At 54.3% G+C, this 22,054-nt stretch overlaps 1 protein-coding gene and 2 long non-coding RNA genes across 9 annotated transcripts in view; 1 reads left to right on the top strand and 2 right to left on the bottom strand.

Annotated features, from left to right (window-relative positions):
• Tcf20 (transcription factor 20) overlaps positions 1 to 22,054 on the top strand; it is a 183,931-nt gene that overhangs the window by 67,666 nt on the left and 94,211 nt on the right. For 3 of the 7 annotated variants that reach the window (XM_076556432.1, XM_076556430.1, XM_076556427.1), the window contains exon 1: positions 20,129 to 20,439. The exons of 2 other annotated variants lie outside the window; for them this stretch is intronic. The gene's annotated coding sequence lies outside the window, so the exon portion shown is untranslated. Of the gene's footprint in view, positions 1 to 8,135; positions 8,310 to 20,128; positions 20,440 to 22,054 lie in introns of those variants that run through there. 2 more of the 7 variants (XM_076556431.1, XM_006980227.4) reach the window with 2 other exon arrangements.
• Positions 8,291 to 20,907, bottom strand: LOC121824359 (uncharacterized). The gene is made up of 3 exons (XR_006066216.2): positions 20,684 to 20,907; positions 13,643 to 13,758; positions 8,291 to 12,810 (listed from the first exon to the last, which is right to left on the bottom strand). It is a non-coding gene; the product is annotated as an uncharacterized LOC121824359 (long non-coding RNA).
• LOC143269796 (uncharacterized) lies at positions 14,305 to 19,993 on the bottom strand. Its single transcript, XR_013046527.1, has 2 exons — positions 18,593 to 19,993; positions 14,305 to 18,481 (listed from the first exon to the last, which is right to left on the bottom strand). It is a non-coding gene; the product is annotated as an uncharacterized LOC143269796 (long non-coding RNA).

Here is a 22,054-nt window from a genome sequence, read left to right as displayed (position 1 = left end):
TCCATGGTCAGGTGCAGTAGGGCTCTCATAGAACTGGACCTGCTGTGGCCAAACTTAGCAACACATGCACCAGAGATGCAGAAGCCAGAGGCACAGAGGTATTGGCCTGGAAGGAGGAGGAGGCCTGGGAGTCTCAGGGGACCCTTGTCTTCTCCCATGTCTCCTGCGTGGTACTTTGAAACCTGAATAGGCCTCTTGATTTCTAGGTTCCTGCCCAAACCTTCCTCCTCTGGGAAGCCTCATGGGACTTGCCCGTTCACTGCCTGGGATCCTGTTACCCACCGTGGTTGCAGCTGACAGGCGGGGATGTTCCCTCCTGGAAGGCAGGGAGGAGTCCTGGTTGTGTCCTCAGGCACCAAGTGTCTGCTGGGTGCCAGCTGAGCCTTGTCTCTGCTTCAGACCCCTTGAGTCCGAAGCAGGGAGACCACAGGAGAAGATGAGGGCAGGAAGGTCCTTTGACTGCATCCTTGGTCCCTGAGCACCAGGGCCTTGGGTGGAGCTGGGCACAGACACACAGGTCTGGACCTGGAAACCTTATGGTATTGCCTTCTTCTACCTGTGGAACCTGGATGAGCTCCCACTTGGGAAGTGGGGATATTTACCTAGACCCTGTGACGCTATGGCCACCAGCATGCGAGAGGGGCCAATGCATGCTCATTTGTTTCCGAGCCTCAGTTTCCTTATCTGAGAAATGGAGAGAAACCTTTGGGCTTTCATGTGTTCATGAGACACACAGGTATAGTAAGCGTGTGAGAGGTGCCAGACACCATGGGCTCACAGGGTCAGGGGGTCAGCTGCTGTCCTTCAGCCGGGCCTTTGCTGGATGTTGGGGGTGGAGCCTCAGAGCCAGGGCTTACCCTGCAGGTCTGCTGCGCACGTTCTCATCTTCAGTTCTGATCTGTACTGCAAAGGAACTGAGTTGAGTCTCCAGGCCCTCAAGCCGCTCCCACCGCTGGCTTCGTTTGAACCGGCCTGCATTCCTGTGTTCTTACAGGCTGTGCCTCTGGCTTCCAGTACTGGGCCACAGTTAAGACCAGGTTCAAGATGCTCCTCTGTCCAGTGGACCCAGGGCTCCACCTTCATCTGCTGGCCTGGCTCTGGAAAGCAGGTGTTGGCTCACATGACCTGGGTCTGTGGATGTCCTGTGCCTCCCCTGATACCTGCCCGGCTTCTTCTGTGCAGCGTTCTGTGCAGCGTTCAGCTACTGGCCACATTGGATTCCCCAGGAGGCTGGATATATTCCTCTCTTGGCAGGTGCCATCATCTGTAGGTGGCACTAGCGTCGGGTAGACCATCCAAATCATGCTGCTAAGGGTCATCGTGGGAATCTGGCCAGTCTGCCTGAGGCCAAGACCTGTGACCCACCAAAGCCTTGGGACACTCATCTGTCTACTGTGGAGTGTAGTCTGTAAGTCTGCCTGATCCACACTAGTTTCACCACCTCCTGGAAGCCCTTCCTGACTCCCAGGCTGTGGAGAGGGGCCCTGACCCTGCACCTCAGGCCGTACAGTGGCCTTCAGTGTACTTTCCTCCTTAGCAGACTGAGCTCAAGGAATGTGTATTTCTGGATTCCTGGGCTAGGCACACAGTAGGCAATCAATAAATTCTTGTACTTGTTCGATAGGCATATGGGAGCTAGCCAGACGTTAAAGGCTGTTTCAGAGGGAAGGAAATGGAGTCACAGAACCTGCTGAAGAGAACCTGGATTCAAGTTCTGGCAGCCTGAAGGCTGACCTGATTGGGACACTGTCTGTCTTGTGTCTGTTTCCTTAAGTGGACATCCTGAAGCTGCCTCCCATGGTCGATTTGAGATTAAACACCTGAAAATGTGGCTTTTCACTGCCATGCTCTGGGTGGCCAGGAGGTCTGCCTAGTCCCCAGGTCCCCTAGGATGCTGAGCCCTGCTTTGTACCACCAGGCTTACCAGGAGCTCCTTAAAGACAGCCCAGTGTCTCAGACCTCCGAGAGGAGGCCCAGTGGTCAGTGCTTCCTCAAAACCAGTCAGCTCTGGACAGGCAAGTGCTCCTTTTCCTTAGGGACCACCCAGCTGCTCCAAGGCTTCTGCTTCAGTTCCCTCATTCCTCAGCTCCTGGCATTACCAGTTACACTAGAGCCTTGAACTAAGCAAGGGCAGGCAGCAGAGCCTGGCTTCCACAGACCCAGCCTGCCCCCTCCAGGTCTCAATTAGCCCCATAGCTGAGACATCGCCAGAGTCTCCTCTGCCACCCACGCGTTCATATTTCAAGCAGATGAAAGATTTTTATTCCTTTTTGTGTGTGTGCTTCCTCCCCCCTCCCTCCCCCCCCAGGATTAGCTGGTCCCTGGCTGCCCATTTGTCAAAGCATTGCTGTGTTGAGAGGACATCAGAGAACCTGTGCTGTGTGGCTTCTTGAGGGCCTGAGCTTTCCGCAGGTTCTGGGGCAGGAGGCTAGGGGTCAGGACTAAGGGGAGAGAGGCAGTACTGGGGGCAGACCTTACATCTTACATCCTTACAGGCGGGAGCCACCACTACTCTGGCATTAAGACCTTGACTCGGTTTTAGACCACTGGTTCTTACTTGGCCAGCCAGGTTCCCAGGGAGGGTTGGGGTCTGGCCCAGCTTCCCGCGGGCTCCTGTCCCCCTGGCCAGGCCCGCTCCCCTACCAGCAAACAGCAGCGCAGGGGGCGCATGCGTGCGGCGGGAGTGAGCCGGCTGTGGAGAATTAATATTCCTGGAACATCGCCCCGGCCGCCTGCACACGCCGAGGAGAATATTACGGCGATTAGCGGTGGGAGTTCGGCCTGCACGCAATATCTGGATGGAGAATTCGGTGTGATTAATCTGGCGCTAAGTAGCAGCCTCCGGGGTCCGCGGGGCTCTGGCATGTTTGGAATGGGAAAAAAGCTCTGGAGCGCAGAGATTCTTTGGGGGGCTTTTTAGGGGTCTGCCAGGGTAGCAGCTGTGCCCGGGGAAGGCTGCAGGCTCCTGATGGCCCTGGGTGAGCAGAACACCCCTTGTTTGTGGCTCTTGGCAGGCTGCCAGCCCACAGAAGCGTGCCATTCAAATTTGCAGCCCACTGACACCCCAGCCTTTCTCTTACTATTACGTTCTGGGTCACAAATCCTGGGTTGCAGCTTTCCTGCACACTTTAGGTCACCCTTTCTGGCTTCCATTTCCTCATCTGCAAAATGGGGGTGCATGCTTTCTTTTAAGAACTCTTCTTTTCACATTTTATGAAGGAGGAAACTGGCAGTGAGCATTTTTTTTAGGAGTGGTGTTATACTGTCCAGATGTTGGGGATCATGGTTAATAACACTACAGAGAACTGGACTGTAGCAGCCATCCATTCTTCTTCAGGCAATGACAGATCTGTTGCAGGAACCTTGGAAGAGAGTACTGATTATCTTATAGATAGTGATCTATGGCCTCATCTGTAAAATGGGTATAAGGTAATTGCCTCCCTGAAATGGAGGCCCAAGTAAGGACATCTGATTCCTGTTGTACCAGCTTCATTCTGGGCAGTTTTACAGCCTAACCTTGGACACTGGTGGGGGCAGGATTGAAGCTGGAGGGGTGAGGGTCAGGAGAAAGTTGGCTGGCCTCAGTGAGTGCTTAGGCTGGAAGAGACTTGATATTTTTCTCCGGTGTTCACTTTAGAGGTGAGGAAAGCAGAGATGAAATGTTTGTTCAAGGTTAAGCCAGCTCTTTGGTGTTGAGGATCACAACCTTTGGAGCCAGCCAGACCTGACAAGTCTTCCTTTCTCTGAGACACGGTTTCTTGACTTGCAAAAAGGGGTAGTCATGCCAGCCTTTTGGGATGGAACAGCCTTTTGGGTCTGGATCAGAGTAGGTGCTCAGCTCTTAGGAAGAAAGGTCTGGGAACTCCAAAACCCAGTGTATACAGTTGGCCCACTTCCTCTTTCCTAGGGAACTACTTGCCAAAAGCTCTTGTGGTGGCAGAACCCAGATGTTATGTCTTTTCATTCAGTTGCTTTAAGCCCCTTGGACTGAACATTTCCAAATCTGTTTTGTTGTTGTTGTTAGACTGTAGACCTCCAAACAACTCATCATTCTGTCCAGAAGTGGATACTGGATCAATTGTCTTCATTCTCTTTTTCCCTTGCAAGCAATGTAATGGCCTTTGAAAGGGGGTTGGTTTGTGGTTTCCCAGCAGTAGAGTGGTCTGTGGTCTTGAGCAGCTAAATTTGAAGTCAGGCTTTTCAGGACTGATTTTAGTGAGCTCTAAAGCAGCTGGGTACAATGGCGCTGCATTCATGTTGACATCTCAGTGTCTGGAACAGCAGGAGCTCAAATAAGTACTGCTTGAATGCATGCATGCATGTGTGATCTGATGGCTGGGTGCATGCATGTGTGATGTGATGGAAGGGTGTATACATATCAAATGGGATGGATGGGTGCACACCTGTGATGGTTTGGACAGGTGCATGCATGCATGCATGCATGATGGGATAGATGAGATAGATTAGGTGCATGCATGGAGGATAGGTGCATGCATGCATGATGGAATGGATGGGTGCACATGTGCAATGGGATGGATGAGTATATGGATGCCTGATGGGATAGGTTTATGCATGGAGGATGGGTGCATGCATGCATTATTGGAGTGATGGATGTGCACATATGTGATGGGATAGATGGGTGTGTGGATAGATGCATTGATGGGATAGTTACATGAATAGAGGGTGGGGTGGATGGGTACATGCATGCAGGATGGGTGTGTGCATACAGCATGAAATGGATGCACATTCTGATAAGTAATAGAGTGCATTGGTTAAAAACACAACTCTGGAATTACCTTCGAGTAGAATTCTGGCTCTGTTCTTTATTAACTGAGTGAGTTGGGCTAATGTAGTTCAGTGATTTGGGCCTCAACTTGCTCATCTGTAAAATGGTTGGGCAAGATGATTCTAGCATCGCTCTCAACTCAGTTGTTTCTTTGATGTTGGCCTTGATCATCAACAGGATGCCCAGGATGGGAGCTTGGTGCTTTCCAAATCTTCCAGTTCAGCCACCATATTTCCCCAAATCCAAAGCTCCAAAATGAATGAGGTTGGGTCTGTCCACCCAGGTGTGCCTGGGAGCTGCCACCTTAGAAATGAACTTTGTCTTTTGGATTGGATGTCCCCACCATGCATTTCCTTCCACCTCCCTTTCCTGGACAGGATATCCTGACTCAGTTTACTCGCTCTCCTCCAGGAAGCCTTTCCTGGTGCCTGTTCCATACTTTCCATTCTGAGTCCCTTCTCTGTGTTTCTGCTTTTGCTGGTGACCTCACGTCACTCATGCTGGCTCAAGGAGTTCTTGATTGCACACATGTTCATGCTTTGGAGGACTCCAGGGTCTGCGCATCTGCTGCCTTTCTACTCAGTGCTCGCCATGTGTCTGTAGACATTTTGTGTGTGTTTCGCGTCAGAAACCAGAGTCTCAGGAAAGTGGAGGGCTGCCCTGCTTCAAGAGAGGGGAAGCAAGGTGTGGTAGAGATTTGTGGAAGCCCAGTCTGTGTCCCTCTGATGCCACACCCTTTCCACGGCCCCTTTGCAGAGGTACCTTGTGGGCCCTGATCAGATAAATCAGTGAAGGCAGCTAACCTTGATCTGGCTCCAGCTAAGAGTCTGGAGCCTTCTGAACGGTTTGCTTCCCTTATCTCACACCATCTCACAACCGTAAAAAGGAAGCTCTAATCTTCCTCCCATTTTGCAGGTGGAACCTGTGTGGCTCAGAGAAATTACGTAACTTGCCTTAGATCTCACAGGAAGGAAATAGAAAAAGCCAAGGTTTAAAGCCAGATAGTCTAATGTAGGTACCCGCCAAATTGAATTAGAATTCTCCAATCCTTGATTTCAGCTGCCCTTGCCTAGGTTCCTCAGTGTCTATCTTTCTTTCTTTCTTCCTTTCTTCCTTCCTTTCTTTCTTCCTTCCTTCCTTCCTTCCTTCCTTCCTTCCTTTCCTTCTTTCTTTCTTTCTTTCTTTCTTTCTTTCTTTCTTTCTTTCTTTCTTTCTTTCTTTCTTTCTTTCTTCTTTCTTTCTTCTTTCTTTCTTCTTTCTTCTTTCATTTTTGAGACAGGATATCACTATATAGCCTTGGCTGGTCTGGAACTTCATATGTAGACTAAAACTCACAGAGATCCACCTGCTTCTGTCTCTAGAATGCTGGGATTAAAGATGTGGGCCACCATGCCTGGCCAGTGTATATTTCTTAAGTGTCCACTCTTTGTAGGCACTCTTGACAGTGACCAGAGGACAAAACCAACCTGTGCCCTTGGCTGAATTCGAAGCCCCATTGAGGTAGAAGAGGCAGCTGAATGGGCAGAGAGGGTCAGCCCTGAGACCCTCGGGTGGACACTGCTGTTACTGTTCACATAGGATGAAATGGATTCAGAGGAGCCAGATGGCTTCTCTGTGGTCACAGCGAGTTGGGGGTGCTAAGATAGGAACCTGAGCAGTGAGTGTGCCTCAAAGCCCCTGTCCGACCACTAAGTCTTGCTGCCTTCCAGGATGCAGTTCAAGAAAACATGGAGAAGCAGCATCTAAGTCGGTCTTGGGGTGGGGCTTCCCTGTGGAAGTGATATCTAAGTCAAGATCCTTGGGTAACGAAGGAGGGCTGGCAGCGGGGAGAGGGGGTGTGCCAGGCACAGAAAACAGCAAGTGCCAAGGGCCAGAGGCAGACATCTTAATCAATAACCGTGTTCTAGGTTTCTGTGCTGGCACTTACAAATACATCGTTTCTGAGTGACCAGTTTATCTGGAAGTTTACTGAATGCCTGCTGTGGATTCTCTCTCAGACACTCTCGCATGCCCTTGGTACGAAAAGCATGGTGGCCACGCTAGTTCCAGGACTTGGGAAATGTCAGGAGGGGTGGAAGTACTTTTTAGAGGGTAAGGAGAAAATAATGGGGCTTGGGGCCTGGCACATAGCAGGCTCTCATCAAGCACGGAGGAAGCTGGGATGCATGTGTGCGCTGAGACTGATGCAGCAGGTAGCCCAGATGCCATGCGGCACAGGGTAGGGTACTGTTTGGGAGTTAGTAGATTGGGCCTGTAGGGTTTCATTGGGACCACTGCCAAAAGGGAGCAGTAGACATGTGGATTGGGGAGGCCATCACTCGCTACACCTAAGCAGGTTTGGTTCAACGTGCCTGTGGTTCCCAGGCTAGACCCTGGGGCTACTTTCTGGGCCTTAGTTTCCCTTTCTGAATACGAAGACGGGTACTTACCTCTCAGGTATTGTCATGGGGTTAAATAGAGGGACGGAGGGACTGTGAAGTCCCCAGTACCAGGCCTGTCCATGGTAGGGGCTTCCTCTCTCAGAGCCAGCACCCCTGCTTAGACACTGAGGGGCAGAGCTGCGGTTCCAGAACAGACTTCCTTTTGCTGCCACCCCTGCTCTGACCTGCCACTGAAGCCACCGTGTGTGTGTGTGTGTGTGTGTGTGTGTGTGTGTGTGTATGTGTGTGTGTGTATGTGCGTGTGTGTGTGTGTGTGTGTGTGTGTGTGTGTGTGTGTGTGTGCGCGCGCGTGCGTGGTGTTCTAGGTATGCCCCTCCCCCCCCTTTGGCCTTGCCCAGCTGCTCTCCAGCCGCTGGCTGTGCCAGCCTTATCTCCTTAGTAACTCCTGGCTCCAAGTATGGTCATCTTCCTGCTGTGCAGCCTCAGGAAGGCTCATCCCCCTCTGAGCTCACTAGGTATAATGGAGTCCTCTTTGGCCTTTGTGATCACTATCCAAGGTACAAGTGCCAGTTCCCAGCACACAGTAGGCATGCTGTGAGTGGGCACACTTGCCTTTTTACCCCTTGCTCTAAGCTTTATTTCCCCACTTGCAGGGGACCATCCACTCTGGGGCCAATTATAATAGGCACATAATCACCCCTATCTAGAGAGATAAAGCGTATTCTTTAGAGATGAGCCACACGCCCCTCCCCTTACCCCCCCCCCCCACGTTGGCACGCGCTCGCCGCAGTTGAGGGCGATGGAGGGATCTGGTACTCCTCTCCCTCCTCCATCCACCCATTCCTCCTCCCTGCTGCTCCTCCATCTCCACCCTGCAGAGGTGTGATCCGGCAGGGGCCGTGATGTCAGAGGCTCAGCTGATGTCACCGCCCCGGCCCTGTGACTTCACTTGCTTGCTTGGGCAGGAGGAGCTGTGAAGAGGCTGAGACTGAGAAGAGAAACTGCCCCCTTTCCTTTTTCTTCCCCGTTTCTCGCTTTCCCTTCCTCCCTGCCTCCGCGGGGGGTTGTTTTCCTGCCGGCCTGCGCGCTGTGGGCTGCCAGGGGGTCTGGGGCAAGTGCCAGGGGAGGATGCAGCTGCAAAGGTAACGGCGTGCGCGGGGCCTCTCCCACGGTCGCGAAAGTTTGCTCTGGCGTGTGAGGCGTGCCGGCTGGGCGCCGCGCCGCGCCGGCCCCAGGTTCCCCGGGGGCGTGCAGGGGCCAGCGGGCCAGGGACGGGCCAGGCAGGGGCCTCCTGGGCGGCCTTCACTGCCTTGTCCCCATCAAAGGCCGCAGCTGCTCGAGTGGCGGCTGCAGCTTTGAAACTGCCATAAAGAGCGATGGAGGGAGGGGAGCGCGGGGGATGCTCAGAGCAGTGCCCAGGAGGGCGGCCGCGAGAGGAGGGGTGGCCGGGGGCTGCTGGCCGAGTGCAGCCGCAGCAGCAGGGGCGTGAAGGGCAAGGCCCCGGGTCAGGGTCTCAGGGGCCAGATCCTTGTTACTGTCCCTGTCCCCTCTGGTCCAGCCGCCCTCTGTGGCCGGGACCCCAGCAGTGAGGCGCAGAAGCTTTAGGAGGAGGCAGGGGCTGGCTCCCCCCCCTCCATTATTTCCTGACATATTCTTTTAGCTCCAGCATGCCATTTGTCAGTGGTAATGCGGGACAAAGGAGGGGGCAGTGGGTGGTCTGCTGTGAGTTGGGCGATGGGCACAGAGCACAGGCCGAAGAGAAACGCCAACAATTAGGAAGCAGATCCAGAGCTTCGCTCATTCAGTCTGTCGAGGGAGCCGTCATTTTGTGTTAGCGTGTGTGTCTGAGGTGGGAGGAGGCAGAGAGGGGAGAATGACAGGAGAAGGATTATGACATTGTGTTGTCTCTGTTTGTGGTAAATGCAAATTTGGCTCCAGCGGTTTCCTGGGAAAAGCAGAGGCAAGTGACCCAGGCCAAGGCCTTGGCCCAGACCCACCAAGGGAGCAGGTGGGCGGCGGTTTGGGATTTTATTTGTTCCTCCCTTTTTTTTCTGTCTGGCGTGTGCTTCTTCCGTTTATTTTACAGTGAAGAGCTGGAGATAGACAGGCTGGCATGGCGGGAGAAGTCCCCCCTTCCCTGGTTTTCCAGTACCTCCTCCTTCTGTAGGAGGCTCAGGCACCTCTCCGGCCTCCAAGTGTTTGCCCTAGGTCATTAGCTTTCCTTTTGGGTCCCCTGTCCCAGGCCAGGGTCACACGTTGTTCCTCCCTTTAGCCTGGGGGGCCTGAGATCTCTGAAGGCTGCTTCTGCCCACAGCTGCTTTCAGAAAGTGACCGGAGACAGCCCTGGACCAAGACTGTGGTGGACTGTGACCCCTCCATGCCCACCCCCGGCTGCAGCGCTGCCCTGGCCTGCCAGCTGGGCGTATGTTGTCAAGATGTCCTAGGACCTTGACTCTTCCACTAGGCCTGGGGAGTAGGGAGTGTGAGCCTTCTCTAGGCCGGGAGGCAGGCACAGCTCAAGGTTGTGGGCTGCCACAGGGTTCACAGGTACAGTAACGTGGACACACGGGATCACTCTGATTGGAGCATGCTCTTAGAGAATGCGTGGAGTGGGTTCTGCAAGGGCTAGGCTGTGCTCAGGTTCCATGGGGGAGAGTTCTGGGCTGAGACCAAGCTAAGAATCCTTTATCATGGGGTCAGGGACAGGGCACCAGAGGCTCAGCTTGTCACATTCTGAACCTCCCGCTGTGGCTCACCTTCTAAAGCAGTTTCCTCTAGAGTGGCTCCCACCCTGGACCTTCCTACTTCCTTTTTACCTGGTTAAGTCCTCTGGGCTCAGTTTCTCCTCCAGGGCTTGGGTCCTGTTCCCTCTTACAGCTCTGACCACACTGGGTGGCCTGTCTCAGTCCTCTGGGTGCAGAGCCTGGGGACTTTTCGGGTGCACCTACCCAAAGCAGATCATGGAGACTTGTGCCTGGAGCTCAAGGTAGCAGAGTAACGGAGAGATCCCTAATGAAGTAGGGCCACCAAGATGCAACAGTTATTTCCCAGTCCTGTCCTGGACAGTTTGATAGGCCGAGTTCTTTTGGCCAAGCCGCCCAAAGGAGAATTTTCCCAATGGGGCTTGATATGCCAGGATTGCAGCCTTGGTTATGAGGGAAGACACTGACTGTAAGCTGGGGTAACAGGGGCTGGATGAAGAACTGCTGCCATATTACGCAGCCTTAGGCTAGGGGCTTGGGCACCCTGATGGCCTGCAGTGTTCTGGTGTTCTGTGGAACTGTGTGTCACAAGGAAAAGGAAAGGGGGTGTGGATGGGCTCGCCTCTAAGCTGTGGTGTTAGGTCCATTCCAGGCTGTAGGCTCTAGAGCAGTCTGGCCAGGGATGCTAAGAGCACAGGGCTGGCCCCTGGTCCCTGCTAGCCCTCTTTACCTTGCCGAGATCCACAGATGGCCTGCCCCTCCCCCAGGCCCCCCCACTGGACTGAGCCAGGCTGGAGCAGTACCCTCCCTGGCCCTTTGTTACTTTAACACAAGCTCTAGCTGTGTGACCTTGAGCAAGCCTCAGAGCTGCAGCTTTGAAAGGCAGTGGCCTGGGAGCAGTGGTCTCTTTCTGTAGACTTGTTACAGGGATTAAGAACATGGTAGGTACAGACCAGGTGTTCAGCTAGGTGTCAGAAACCTGGGGGGCAAGATAAAACAGTAAAAACAAAGCCCAAATGGACAAAGCCTCCCTTTGGACCTTGTTAGTCTCAACAGGGCAATCAAGAGAGGCTTCACAGGGAAGGTGGCTTCTGAAGATTCTGAAGGGTGAGTAGGAGTCCGCCAGGCTAAGGCAGAAGAGAACATACCTGGTGAAGGCAGGGAAGGGAGCAGAGCTTCCACAGGGCGAGAGGCACCTGGTTCTTCCACAGTGGGAGCAGGGTCTAGAGGCCGGGCAAGCTGGCCCTGTTGGCAGACTGGGCAGGTCACCCATGAACGTATCATTGAGGCTCACCCTCACATATGTGCATGTCTTAGACCGCTCTCCAGAACCTTGCCAGCTTCTGCCAGGTCAGGCCTGTCAGGCTGCCTTGGGGTGTGGGGATTTGTGGATGGCTCCACTTGGATTTAAAGACTGGTGTGCATTTCCTTACTTTTCGCTCTTCTTCTTCTGCCCATTGAGGGTCAAACCCAGGGCCTCTGTGCTGCATTCCCGGGCCAGACAGACCACAGCCTGGAGGGCTGGAGGCAACACTGCTGAGGGAAATGATTCGGAGAATTTGGAGCACCTCCAGGCTGGACCCTGGGGTAACCTGAAGTTCCCACAAAGGCTGGGTTGCTAGTTCCCAGCCCTAAGTTTTACCAAAATGGCGGCACAGAAGGAGACCAGAGGCTAAGGCCCGTCTGCTTGGATTTAGTCTCTGTATCATTCAGGCCATCTGACTTGAGTCTTGGTGTCCTGGGGTGGTAGTGACACCCATGTCACAGGGCTGGGATGAAGGGTACAGGACCTAGTTCTCTCAGACAACCAGCTTAGGGAGCCAGGCTCTCCGGGGTAGGGGGAACTTGCTGTTAGCTTGAAGAGAGCACAGGCCAGAGTAAAGACTCAGCCCCTGGATATCTCTGTATCAATTGCATAATCCCTCTGAACGTCAGTTTCCCTAGCTGTGAAATGGGGGTGGTTATCATGCTGGGTGATAACAGCACTCACCGTAAGCTGGGCGGGCACTGCCTGACTGCCGAAATTAATAGTCTTTCCTTGCCCTGAGCTCTGTTAGGGCAAGGCGGAGGTACAGGTAGCCCAGAGCAGAAAGTGCAGGGAAAAAGCTCTAGAGACTTGGCATTTTCTCGATGAGGCTGGCCAGTGTCCCTGGTTACTGTGGACGAGATCAGAGGGAAGTAGACTGCTAGAGCGTGAGGCCTGAAGATCAGCAAGGGCCCACCCACTACTGCAAATGAGCCATTGGTTGGACATGTGGCAGAGCCACTGAGAGACTGAGGGGCCTTGAGCATGGGATGCCACCATCCTGAACCTCAGCTTCCCTTTCTGTGGAGGAGAACTAAGGCCTGCTTCGGTTTCCTGCTTCTCTGAAGGGCCCTGATTTTCCTGTTGCTGGTTTTCTCGGATGGTTTCCATGTAGGCTGTGCCTTGGGCAGTATCATCTGCCCACTGGTTTTTCCAGAAAGGATGTTTTTCCCTCTGATTCTGCAGTCAGCCTGCAGATGGGCCACCTCTGCCTGGCTTGGCTACTGCTGCTCCCCACTAGCACTGTACCTAGGCTAGGGGAGGGGCCCAAGGGCCGAGCCAGGGAGCCGCATCCAGGAGGCCCAGGGCTACCCAGCACCTGGGCATGTACCACGTGTGAGTATATCCAGATACAGGTGCTATGGGGTTTGGGAGCTGGCCACCCACCGCTGGCCCGGGGAGGTGACACACTGCCATGGAGCATCCCAGAGATCATGAGCAGAACCCCCTCCTGCCAGCACTCAGCTCCACCGCCTCTGTGCTGGGTAGTTGTGGCTCCTCACTTCCCCGGAACAGCCGCTCATGATGTTGCACGTGAGGCAGGCCTCTGTAGTGAGCAGAAATAATCTCCCTGGGATGAAGAAGCCGAGGGCTCCGGAGTATGGGGACTTCGTTGAAGGTTCTTATACCCATGTGCTACCAAAAGAGAGGAGAGACAGATTATAATGCTGCGGGTCCAGAGACCACTGACAGGAGGTTCAGGAGACACAGAACTTGGGATGAGGTTGCTACTGCAAGTCTGCCATCGCTTGCTGCGGGGATATGCTGACATCGGGTGTGTGGGAAGAAGGGGTGCCTCACAAAACGGTGGCTTTTCAGGAACACTCGTTCCCTCTGCCCAAGGTGCACATTTACACACACAGGGTTGCTTAAGTGTACTACAAGGGTTCCAATCCTGACTCAGCCACTCGCTAGCTTGCGACCTTTGTTTCTACCCATCATGGGAACCGGTGTTGGACCTGGCTCACAGCACTGTCGTGAGAACGCTGTGGGTTAGCGCGGGCAATGCACGCAGCATGGAGGCTAGTCCATGTGAAAGCTGCAGGCATAGTTTCCTTTGTTAGTTCAAGTGAGCTCAGCTGCCCCTGTTCGCTCAGTGTTGACGGAGTACCCGCAACATGCCTCGGCTAAGCGGCCAGCCTTGGAAGCCTGGGAGCTGAGCGTGCAGTTCTGATGCAGCAGGGTAGAGCTTCTGAGAACCGGTGTGCTGGCTCCCACTGCTGGTGTGACTGACATCCTGATGAAATATGTCAGTTGGAAACAGTTGTGAAAGAAATGTCTGCGAAGTCTAGGAGCCCTACAGGAGGACCACAGGGGGTCTGAACCTAGGTCAGTGTGGTCTCGACTTCCCAGGGCCTCAGTTTCCTCATCTGAAACCTCACCTTAGGGGTTGACTCTGGGATTCCTTATGTGGACTGTGCATTGTAAGCAGCTGTGACATCTTTCATTTTTGTTTATGGTCCTTTACCTGATGACCATGGGTAGATCCTGTGCAGTCCCCATGCTGACACTAGGCATGGCCATCAACGCAGGCTCTGCTCTCTAGGGCTTCTGGAGTTCTGGCCTCGTTGAAACCTTTGGACTCTGTAACATGCAGAGGATGAGGAAGACCCCTCAGGCAGCCTCATCCCTACAGGGGGTATGTGGTCACCTAGGTCATGCAACAGAGGTTTCTGGACAGTTCCTTGTTCTGGGCACTGGGTCAGCGAATGGGGATGAAACTAGACGATCAGAAGTCAATATTGCCCTTGAGCTCAGCCAAGGAGAAAGGATGGGAAAGATTACCCCCAAGGATCAGAGACAGGGATGGAAATGTTTAAACAGGGCTTCGGCTTCTAAGAAGAGGCTCAGCCACAGGGCAGCTGTAAAGGTGGACTAGAGGTGAGCACTAGCCAATGCCTTCTGCTAAGAATCCGTGACTCCTCCCTCCTTTTACCTTGGGGGTCCCAAAGCCTGTGACCTGCATGTTCCTGCAGCTGCACTGCCCCTTTCTCCTGTGACTTGCATGGTACTGCCTCCTTCCCCTTTGTCCTCTCTTTGCTTCCTCTTGCCTCAGGGCCTTTGCCCAAGCAGCATCTCTCCCTGGAACTCATCCAGCCTCAACATGAAGAAGCCATGGGACCACAAACATCGTGACAACAAGGACCCTTTATTCAGTGCTCGGCATATGATACAGACTCTATCAGTGTTGAGTGAATGAATGAATGAATGAATGAATGAATGAATGAATGAATGAACAGTTAAGGTAGAGCTTGTGAAGGAGGCAGCATTTGACTCAGACCCCAGAAAGCAAGGTGTAATTTCAGTCTCTTCGAAGCAAGAGGAGCAGGCGCCTCTGCCTCTGGGAATAGGCCAGCACAGGACAGGGACACAACTTGTTTGGTTTGGCAGAGACAATGAAGCGAGGGAGTGGAGGTTGGCAATGTGAGCTAAGCCAGGAGAGGGCCTTGTATCCAGGAGAGTGGGCCTTCAGGAGCCACCCGGCAGCCACTGCACACGGTCAGGCCAGGGAAAAGCGCTCACGGGCTGCAGTTAGTTGGCAGTGGGGATGGAGGTGGCTCACGCAAAGGAGGCTGGCTGGCGTCAAGGACTGACTGTGAGTTGGAGAACTCACGGCTCCTACTGCTGTCTGTTCCCAAGGCATTCCACATGTGCTCTGGCAGCTGTCCTCGAGAGCTATCAGGGAGGGAGAAGCAGGGCAGCAGTGAGGCTTCTTACACAATGTCTCTTTTTCTGGAAGACAATTGGCTTGCTGGCAGGGCAGCCATTCCCAAGTCACAGGAAGGGGAACATCAGCGTCTCCATTTCTGAGCCATCCTGGTTGAGAAGGGAGCAGCTAACTCTGCACCCCTACACCTGGATCCTAGTACAACACGGTGAGACCAGCCCAGGGTGGAATATGAGCAGGAACATTGCTGCCGTTATGTCCAGTGCCAAAGCCCTGGGGTCCTCTTACAAGGCAGCCACTGTGGAGTTTGAGGGGAAGGACTTGAGGGCAGCCTCTGGGTCCACCACTTAGTAGCTGAGCACCTTTGGGCATCTTTCTAGTGACTTTGGGCCTCTCTAGCAATGAACGGGCTGCTGCTCTGGCCTTGAAGGCTGAGGTTACACATATAGTAGCTGACACATACAGTCACAAGCCCCAGAAACAGTGTGCCTCAGGAAGCAGTGGCCGTTATCATGGCTGCATTTTTCTCCTCCGTTTGCATTCTTAGCAGGAAACTTGGGTTTCAGGCTTAAAAATGAAGAGCATGTCAACAAAACAGGATGGAACAAAGTCTTTTCCCAGCATGCCTCAGCATGTGGCACTGCCTTCCTGTGGCGCCCAGACAATGATGTGGCTAAAAGTCTTGAGCTTTCAAGCAGAAATAATCCCGATGGAGAGGAACCTCCCATTGTTACCGCATGATGAAGCGATGATGCCGGGGCTTGGCAGCCCCACTCGCCTGGGTCGGTGTTTTAGCTCAGACCGGCCTAACTGCTGCTGTGCCTCGGTTTCCTTACCTGTAAAAGGAAGAACACTACCCACTTCCTAGGTTTGCTGTGGGGATTCAGTGAGCCGGTGCTTAGAATGTAACTCCGCTAGTACTACAGTCAGATCCTTCGTCTTTAACTCACTCTGAGTGACTCAGTGACACTCGCCTTTCTGTGTGCTTATTTTCCTCCCAGGATCGTGAAGGTGGTGATTGGTGCCCCACAGGCTTGTAGTGAGGAGTGCGGAACATCAGCCGGGGATGGGACCCCATTCCCAGGAGGCAGGAGGAACACTGGCTGGCTCCCCATGGCCCAAATCCCAATTCATAGATAAAGAAGTTGAGACTCCAAGTCATTAGATATTTGCTGAAGAATACACGCTGGTCAGACCAGACCGGTCCCCATTTTGGTGACCTGGGATGGTATTGCCGTGCTAGTGGGTGCCCGGGGAAGATTCCAGCCCACAGGTCCAGTGACTTTCAAGCCGGGTGCAAAGCTAATGTCTCGTGGCACCTGCTTTCAGGGTCCTCTTTGTTCAGGAAAATGAATGCTCCTAGGCATGAGTTCCCCAGACTGTCTCCAGGGCCTCAGCATAACCCTGGGGACGACGCTGCTGCTGAGTCCTTTGTACTCTGTGCTGTCTTTCTCCAGTCACCTGGAGACTGGACCCACCGGCCCCTCTTTCTAGTCGCCACTGAGCACTCAGAAGCTGGAAGGTTAGAAGTACAGTCTCTGGGGGCCTGGGACCTAGGGCTCTGCCTCTTTCAAGCTGAATGACTTAGGACAAGTTCCTGAAATTCCCCTACGTCTCAGCGGCAGCATTTGTAAAGGGGGGTATGGCATCATTATCAACCTCATCAGGTTGTTTCAAACATTAGTTAGGGTGATATGAGGAAGGCTGCCCAGTACCTGGTATTCTCTGGGCTGTCTCATAATAATTGATATGTAATTTTTGTGGACATGCTGCCTTTTTTTGCATAGGGTGCCAGACACCAAAGGGAGGTGGTGGAAATGTCCAGTAACAAATACAGACATACGAACAGCCCGGTGGGACCAGTGGGAACCATGACTTTGATCTTGGAGGCCAGAGGGGAGGGGCAAGCTGGTGAGCAGAGGATGCTATGAGACTGTAACAGACATGTTGAACCCTTCACCAGATTCAAGGCCCTGCAGGGTCCCCACCTAGTCTCATCGCTTTCTACTGCTCTGGGCAGAGGTCTCTCGTGCTCAGCATCGGCAGTAGTACCTTCCGTCTACAGTTTTGGTCATCCCTACCCCCAGCTTTATAGTCTTTCGCCTCGCCTGAGAAAGAACTGTTCATGGCTGAGAGCCTCAAAGACCGCAGGCGCTTCTGTGAGGGTATGCCCAAAGCAAGCCGTGCCTGTGTGCCTGCGCATGGGCAGTGTCTCCAGCCTCTGCCTGCGGAAGTTACCTGACAGGTGCCTGATGTTGGCGGAGTATTCCCTTCTGTAACCACAGGCTGTGAGCTACCTCCTGGAAGTCTAGAGGTGAAGCCGCAGGCTTATGAGCAAGGATTCCAGGCTTCCCTCTTGGTGTGTTCGAGTTGCTAGCAGGTGGGCCCTCCGAAGAGGAAGGAGAGAGAGTAGGGGCCTGTTGATGGGTAAAGGGAAGGGCTGTCTGAGTGCTCAAGAAAGTCAGCCAGTGCTGGGAAGGACACTAGCCTGCAGCTGAAGGCAGACACCCTGGCTCAGCTCTCACAAGTCACCGATCTGCCGAGCAGGGCCAGTCTCCTCAATCAATCCATGCTGACAGATGGTAGCGGAATCAGTGACCTAGAGGCAGAAGGCTCCATTTGTAATCCCAGAGTGGCCCAGGTTTCTGGAGGAGGGACGAGGAGTTTGTAATAAAAGGAGTGACACGGGGTTTCCAAAAGCCATCTCTGAGCCAGAGGAGGCGAGACAGGATTAATTTTGCCTCTGGAATTGATACACAGTGATTCTGTTCAATAAGTATTTTGAAGTGGACTGGGTTAGGAGAGATGGGGAAAAGGAACAGTTCATTTCCTCTGCTTTCCTTAAAAGACCACAAGGTAGAGAAGGAAAAACCAAGGTGGATACATTGGAGATGAAGGATACAAAAGGTTGGGGCAAGCTGGGTAGTGCTGTCAGGGCTGCGATCCCGGCACTCCAGAGGCTGAGGCAGGGGGACAATCATGACTTGAGGCCAGCCTGGGCTACATAGTGATACTCCGTCTTAAAATAACTCCCCCTATGGGGTTTTGAGTTGTAGGACTTTGGGCAGATGAATTTATCTGAGCTTCATCTGCTCAGTTGTCGTCGTAGCCTCAAATGTACAGTGGTTCTCTTATTTCAGCCTCCTGACTGCTGGGAACACAGGGGTGGGCCACCATCCCTTGCAGTGTAGCTAGATTGACCTGTGTCTGGTACTGCAAGAATTGTTTATGCAGCCATCTTGAGGTCCCCACAGTACCTGTAAGCGAGGGAACATTGGGACTCCGGTCTGGCACTCAGGTGAAATGACCTATCCTCCACGGCCACACACGGCACAGGAGTACTAACATCTGTCTGCTGGTCGTGATTCCAGGGAACGTTTTCTCTCCATGTGATATCGCAAAGGAACATGGTAGGTCACCAGGGACTACAAGGGCCCCGGTAGACCTGGCTATGGAAAGGGGCAAGTTTCCATGTAGTGGGCACCTGCGCAGTATTCTGTTAGGGGCTGCAAAAGTCGGGAGGAGGTCACCTTAGGAAAGGAGGCAGGGACTGGGCGCAGCATCTCTCTGCATTCTTTCCCTAGTGAGAGCTGTTCTATTTTGTTCCTGCTCCCCTGTCCCCTTGAGACAAAGCGAAACCTAGGAAGAAGAGAGCATGGTGGCAGGAGTGTGAGGAAATGGGTGCCCCTCTTCTTCATGCATTGCTCAAGAAGCTGGGGATGCCCTCAACATCTAGTCTCCAAGACACACATCTATAGTCTCCAGTGTTTGTGTACAGAAAACTTTGGGTCTGTTGAGAGTTCCTCCCACCTTTCTGCAGTCCTGATATGAGCTGAAGCCAGCCTTTGGTCTCTTAAAAGCTTTAGTGCCTGAGAATTTGAAAATGAAACTCAGAGTTAGAACAATGGGAACAGCCAGAGGGCAGGGCCTGGCGGCCTATTCAGCTCTGCTCCGGAAGGGCTTGGCACTTTGCCTGGCTTGCAAGAGGTGTGGGGGAATGAAATCCCCAGGAATAGTCCCGACCTGCATCCAAATCATCCCCCACTTGGTGAGATGGGACAGAAGCCAGGAGAAATCATTGCTTTTACCACATTCTCCTGCCAGGGGCCCCAGAACCACTCAGGCCCTGCCTGGGATCCCCAGACCCTCTGTGGGTGGCCTGAGCCAAGTGAAAGCATTAACTGCTCTGGCTAGGTAGAATGAAAGGTGAAAGGTAAACGTCAGGCCGCAGAGAGCTGCAGACCCCAGACATAGGAAATCTGGTCTCCAGACCACAACTGATTCCTGTCAGCCTCCATCTTATAAACCCAAAGCACGTTTGGGATCCCAGTTTACTCTTAGGTTGGGTTGCTTTAGGAGAGGAAGCCACATACCTCTCCCCCCACCCCCAACATTAGAGTCAGTAGTTTTAGGGGCACTTCATCCAAAGTCTCCTCCTTCCTCTTGGAAGGTCCCAAGTGGAAGAGGTCTCTGGTTTGCCAGAAGCTGAATGTAAATACTTCCAAACTCATCCTGTCCTTGCTGACTTCCCTTTGCATAACGGGGTGAGCACATGGTACTATCATCTATGAGACGGTGGTTCTGCATGAGATTTTCTTGAGGAAAAAGAGAAATTTAGCCCTTTGCTCTGTAAACATCAGGGGTACAAGGGAAGGCTGGTTAGGGCCTGAGGCATGGCCCTGGAAATCTCTCAACTGTAGTCCTGGTCCCGCCATCCAGGGGTGCAGAATCTCAGTGCCACTGCCCACGACTGGCATGGAAGTCTCTATTTTAAATGTGAGGTAGGCTGGCTTCCTTCCTTTTATAATGGAGGACACTGAGTCTCAGATAAGTTGTTCATTCAGGATCACCCACTAGGCACCGTGGGCAGAGACGGCAAGGCCAGTCTGGTGTGACCCGCCAGGACCCGGTGGACGTCAGCAAAGCAGGACCTATTTGCCACGGGCTTCTCCGCCTGCCCAAGGCGCGACTCCGGCTTTAGAGGCTCAGGGAGAACTCCAGAAGCCCCAGTGGAAGGTTCTGTGCCACCAACTCCCCAGAAAGTTGTCTGGAGGGTCCCCGACAAGGAAGCCGCAAGCGCAGGGCTGGGGGGTTAGCGCTGGGCGCTCGGCCCCCTGACCACCCGCCCGGCGGGGTCTCCGCGCTGCGCCTCCCGACGCTGCCGCACGCGGGTGGGCACGCGCGCCGCCCCGCCCCCGGCCCCGCCCCCGCCGCGCGCCCTCCCGCCCGCCCGCGCGCCGGGGCCCGGAGCCGCCTCATTGGCTGCGCGCCGTCACCTGACGCTCTGTTATTTCCTGTGTGTTGGGAGAATGGAGAGAAAAAACCCGGAGCCGAGCCGCCTGCGGCCCCTGCGAGGCGGCCACGGCCTCCGCCGGGGGAGCCCTCCCTGAGGCGCGCCGGAGCGGGGAGTAAATCGAGCGAGCGCGCGGGCCGGAGCGAGCCTCTAGGGGCCGCGGCCCCGGCCCGCCCCGCCGTCGGCCTGGGCGTCCGAGCTGGAGGCGGTGGAGGCGCCCCCACCCCCACCCCGCGCCGCGCCGCCGCCCCCTCCCCTCCCAGCGCCGGCGGAGGCTGAGGGACGGGCCGGGGGGCTCCTGCAGGTAACCGCCGCCCGGCCTGAGGAAAGGGACGGCCCGAGGAGCCGGGACCGGGCCGCGCTGCGCGCCCTGGCGGCTGGGAGCACAGGTCGTGGCCCGGCCCGCCCTGCGAGTGCTGAGCCTCGGGAGTCGCCGAGGGGGCTGAGGGGACCAGCGTGGGCTGCTGGGGGGGGGGGGGGGTCAACGGCCCGGCCCGGCGTCCAGGCTGGAAGGGGGCCCGGAGTGCTCGGGCTGCGGGCGGAGATACCTGCTCGTCGCGGCCTGGGGTGCAGAGGGGTCCGCGCTCCTGGCAGCCCCCGCGGGGACCGGCGTTGCTGGCCTCTTGGCTGCGGGCTGGAGGCGAGGCGGGCGCGGTGGAGGGCCGGGCTTGGAGCGGGCCGGGGAGGGGCCGCACCAACACCTGAGGCCATGTGGATGCGGCTGCCTGTCGCCTGCAGGCGGCCCGGGGCCCGGGGCAGGTACCCGGCGGCGGGGCGCGAGCTCGGGGCGCAGGATGCACTTCCTGTGTGGGGCGCTCTCCCCTCCCCCGCCGCGGTGAGCAAGGCAGGGCGTGGGGTCCCGCCGAGTCCGCGGAGGAGCTCCTTATCGGGGGCTAGGGGTGTGGGAAGGCGACTCTGGGTCTCCCTTCCCGATTTTCTCGGGAAAGTGGTGCTTTGGAGGAGAGTTGGCTATCCGGCCTGCGGCGGGAGGTGGAATGTCTTGAGTGCGCCGAGATGGGAGTGGAATTTAGTCTTGGGGCGAGTGTTGCTGAGGCTTTCTCCACGGTTTGTGGGTGCGGGCACCAGCGTTGCTTGCCTGTCTGTATCAGACCCCTTTGGGGTCGAATCAGAATTAGGGATTCCTCCCCCTCTGCGTTCCCCCAGAGATTAGGTGACTCTGGTAAAGGCTGTAAAATGGATGGAATTTTTGAGCTATTATCTAACAGGCTGATCTTTGAATGATAATTGGACCCTTATGCTAACAGCCTTAGTGAAGAGTTTTATAAAACGTTTTACACGGAGTAGCCTTGGCGGCTGGGGAAACTACTAAATTCCAGTCTAGGAGGCCAGGAATGCACTTCCAGCTTGGCCACCAAATAAACTGTAGCCCTGGGCAAGTTCCCTACCCTCTCAGTGCCTCAATTACACTTCTGTTAAAGACTTCCTTGCAGGCCAGACATTTCGAAGGTTTGTTTGAGTTTGGCTTGGTGGTTCTCCCACTCCCGTTTCGTGCTCTCATTTTGACCATAGCAACTTTTCTGGGGAAAAAAAAAAATGCAAGATGTGACTTACTGGATTGGAAAGGTAACTTGTCCGGGTAGTTTTCCCTCAAATCTCCAGTGCTTTTAATGTGCTTCTGAAGAGAAAATGCACACTATTAATAGCAGTCTAGCCTATGTTGAGTGAATATTATTATATTCTTTCTTTGTGGAAGAGTTTTCAGAAAAAAGATTTTGGGCACTGGCTACTTGGGGAATGTGAATAAGATGATTGGGTCTGTTTTTATTGGAAGTCCTTTTCATGTTGGGAAGGGATGCTATTTCAAGTTCTTTTAGGCACTTGGCTAACTTGAAATTTCAATTTCTGTCTTCAGTAGGGACGAAGAAGAATTTCATGATGTGAGGTAGTAGGCTAGTAGA

Source organism: Peromyscus maniculatus, chromosome 20 (genome assembly GCF_049852395.1).
Source record: "Peromyscus maniculatus bairdii isolate BWxNUB_F1_BW_parent chromosome 20, HU_Pman_BW_mat_3.1, whole genome shotgun sequence".
NCBI lineage: Eukaryota > Metazoa > Chordata > Mammalia > Rodentia > Cricetidae > Peromyscus > Peromyscus maniculatus.
This window is presented reverse-complemented; position numbering and strand designations above follow the sequence as displayed.